This window comes from Elephantulus edwardii, unplaced genomic scaffold (assembly GCF_000299155.1).
Source record: "Elephantulus edwardii isolate Elephantulus edwardi_28Jun2011 unplaced genomic scaffold, EleEdw1.0 scaffold00021, whole genome shotgun sequence".
Lineage (NCBI taxonomy): Eukaryota > Metazoa > Chordata > Mammalia > Macroscelidea > Macroscelididae > Elephantulus > Elephantulus edwardii.
This window is the reverse complement of record NW_006399771.1, coordinates 13104817-13108953: the sequence shown is the minus strand read 5'-3', so window position 1 is coordinate 13108953 and position 4137 is coordinate 13104817. Positions and strand designations below refer to the sequence as shown.

General features: G+C 34.6%; 1 protein-coding gene across 1 annotated transcript in view; it reads left to right on the top strand.

Moving 5' to 3' along the window:
- PTPRQ (protein tyrosine phosphatase, receptor type, Q) overlaps positions 1–4137 on the top strand; it is a 415982-nt gene that overhangs the window by 379371 nt on the left and 32474 nt on the right. The window lies entirely within an intron of this gene.

Below are 4137 nucleotides of genomic sequence, written 5' to 3'. Positions count from 1 at the left end.
AATCCACCATGACCAAGTGGGATTCATAACAGGTATGCAAGGATGGTTCAACATAAGGAAAACAATCAATGTAATTCATCACATCAACAAGGCAAAGAGCATTTCTTAAGCTAAAAGAACTGAAAACCAAGTCAAGCCTCAAGTTGCAATACTTGAGGATGCAGAAAGAAGGCAGAATACTGAATGGCCTCAGAAGCATCAAAAGAAGATGGAAGGTGTACACAGATTCACTATGACAAAAAGAATTGGCTGACACAGAAAAATTAAATGAAGCAACATATTATCAAGAGCCAGTAAATGGTGATGAAGGAGGAAGTTCAAGCTGCTCTGAAGGAATTTGCAAAAAACAAGGCCCCAAGAATTTATGGGATACAAATTGACATGTTTGAACAAACAGATGTTTCCTTAGACATGCTTACCAGGTTTTTCCGAGAAATCTGGAAAACAACCACTGGCTATTATTTAACAATATCATTTTCATCATATACAAGCAAGATCCTGCTGAAAATTTTCCAAAAATGATTGAAAAAAATAACCATTAATAAAGAACTGACAGATGTGTAGGCTGGGTTTAGAAGAGGCCGTGGCACTAGCGGCATTATAGCTAATGTTAGGTGGATCTTAACTGAAAGCAGAAACAGAGGAATGTCTATCTGTGTTTCATTGACTATGCAAAGGCATTTAATTTTGTGGCTCACAACCAACCGTGCCTGACTCTGAGAAGAGTGAGAATTCCAGAACACTTGATTGTGCTCATGCGGAACCTATTATTGGACCAGGAGGCAGTCATCAGAACAGAGCAAGGAAGCATTGCATGGTTCAAGATCAGGAAAGATATATGACAGGGATGCATCTTTTCTCCGTACCTTTTCTTTTTTATATTATTAAATTTTATAAATTTTAATGAACATTTACAGAGATTTTGGGTTTTCATTCATTCATTGTTGCATCTCCGTACCTTTTCAATCTATATATTGAACAGTTCATCTCAGATGCTGGGCTCTATGAGGAGGAATGTGACATGAGGATAAGAAGACTCATTAACCCTATGTTATGCAGATGAAACAACCTTGCTTGCTTAAACTGAAGAAAACCAAAGGCATTTGCTGCAGAAGGTCAAAGATTGCAGTCTTCAATATAGATTGAAGTTCATCATCAAGAAACAAAGATTCTCACCACTGGGCCATTTGGAAGCATCATGATAGATGGAGAAGAGATTAAGATTGTTAACAGCTTCAGCTTGCTTGGCTCCACAATCAACATCCTCGGTACCAGAAGCCAGGCAAAAGACAAATTGCATTGGGAAAGTCTGCTGTCAGGGACCTCTCCAGAGTACTGAAAAGCAATTATATCAGTCTAGAGACTAAGGTGTGCCTGATCCAGGCCATGATCTTCATATGGTGTAGTTGTAGAGCAGCTGATTAAACTTCATCAATGGCTATATAAGTAATAACAAATTAAAAAATGTTAATTCGTATAGTGTAGCTGGTGGATTTAAACCACCCACCTGTGGGTTGACAGCACAATGCCTTACCACTAGTCCGCCACATTTAAAGACTTTTATTATTAGAAAAATTTTAGCTAAATTAATGCTACTGCTTGCTGTATAATAAACGCCTTGTAAACACATAGATTTTTAGTTGTTGTTGTTGTTGTTGTTGTTGTTATGTGCCGTCGAGTCATTTGCGACTCATAGCGACCCTATGTACAACAGCCCTAAACCCTGCTCTATCCTGTGCCAATTGCATTGCCTCTTAGTAGACTCAATAATTATTACCCTGTTTAATCATTCACTGCTTTGCTAACAGTTGTCATTGAGTCAGTTCCAGTTTATGATGGCACCATATGTATCAGTAAAACTATGCTCTACCAGATTTCAATGGTTTATTTCTCAGAAGTAGAAAATCAGGCATATCTTTTCTGCAGCTGTTCAGGGGGAACCCTAACTCCTAAGGTTTGGGTTAGCAGCCAAGATGTTTACAATTTGTGCCATCCCAGGGACTCTACTGCTTTGGTAACATTGATTATACTATACAGTCTCATCTCTAGATAATATTATTGTGGGAATTAGATGAAACAATCATGTTAATCACACAACTCAGTTCTAGAGCACAGGAAGCTCTAATAAAAGTTTTCATGACAGTTATCAAACACGAGATCTCTTAAATGCTACTAACTTTCTGGATTAAAAAAAGATTGAGTCCTGGACCTTTTAGAGTGTTCAATCTGAAGACAAGCCTGTTTTGCTAGCTTACATTAGGAGCCAAGCTGTAAAGTTATGATGACCTTGTGGGTTAGCACACCCACCCTGCCCCCACATACACTCAGAGAACAAACCAACCAGAATGTTTAGACTAAGTATGTCTCCCATTGTGCTGGCAGAGAAGCCGTAAAGCTAAAGAAACACATTTTTATTTTCCCATAGAGAATGAATTCATTTTAATAGAGTCTGAATTTTAGTCGGAGTCAGCTAAGAGAAATGCATTGTTTCCCTTGAGTAATGTAGGAAATAGGATTTCAAATATCACAGTGCGTTTTAGAAGATATTAGCTTACAGGGCTTTAAGATACTAGAATTAGCAGCAAATGCTAGCAGAGATTTCCAAATCTCCATTTGACAGGAAAGTCTATGACCTTCAGAAGTGTTCCAACACCATGAAGAAATGTTTAGCTTGTTGTCGACTCAGATAGCTATAAGAAGGAATAGCAAGTGAATAAAACATAATAGTTTTCCTTCATTAGCTACAGGACTAGCTACAATGTCATTAAAATAGCTTTTAAGGACATTCAAAACTCAAAATATTTGAGACATGAATGATTTGTTAAAACTCTTGTTTTATGCCTTCCCTGTGTCAATGTTAACAGTAATTACCTGATTCAGTGTATAAAATGTGTCCATTTCTGACACTCATAAAAAAATCTTATGTTGAAATTAATTATTAATAGGCATGAAATGTTTGTCCTGTAAGGTAGTTTTTCTACTGTATTTTTTAGTCAAGATAACTAAAGGGTATAGAATTTAAAGTAGTTCACCTAAGATTATAACATACATAAATCATCTCGTGTTTAAACTCAATGTAACCAAGTTTTGTTCCACTCTTTAGTGCCTTCCCATTAAAGTTTTTTTCTTTTATTTTAAAAAACTTTTTAAAAGAATAATTTTAAAATAGTTGAGCAGTGATATGTATTTTATACTTCTTTTGCATCTAGTTAAAATCAGTATCAGGTATGTGCGTTATAATGCCTATTTGGTAATAATCCTTAGGGAAAAAATATTTTGGCACATTTCTTTGAAAGATAAAAGTTACAGGTAATACATAACTTTACTAGATCATTAAAAAAAAACAACAATAACTCCAGGCCAGGTGAGTCAGAGATAGTGAGATTGGCTCAGGATAGAACAGGATTCAGAACTATTGTACAGAGGGTTACTATGAGTTGTAATTGACTACATAGTACATAACACCTACAGTGATAAGAACTTGAATTAACTAAATAAAACATTTTAGAGTATCTGGATGCATACTTTGCTATTGCTTTTGTTTTAATTATTAATATTACCTATATAAAAAGACATTTATATTTGGAATTCTAGTTGCAGCATCATCTGTATCATGTTGTACCACTAATTAAAAGGCCCTATGTCTAAAAAAAAAAAAAAAGAAATGACATTTGAAAATACATTTCAAAGTTCAACTGTGTCTTCTACCCAATGGATAAATCTGAAAGAGTATTTCTAGAGACAAAATGGCAAAATAATAATGTAGTAACATTATTTTTAAAAAACAATAACTAAATGTTTGGCATTGAAAGAAAAGTCAAAATAAAGAAAATAATGAGTCAGATAAGTGAAACAGAATATTCTAGAAACAGACTGAAAGAAATAGTATTTCATAAAAGTAGGTAAGAAAGAGAAAATGTTCAAATATTAGAATTCTTTTTTGTTCTAAAAATGCTATAAATGTATCCAAAGATTTGTTAATATTTAATATATCTGGGTAATTAAAATAGAAACTATATGGAACTTCTACTTTAGCTTTACATCTACCTGTAATTTTATACTGTAATATTGTTGTAAGTGCTGCTGAGTCACAGATGACTCCTAACGACCCTGTGAATGAAAGACCTGAACACTTGT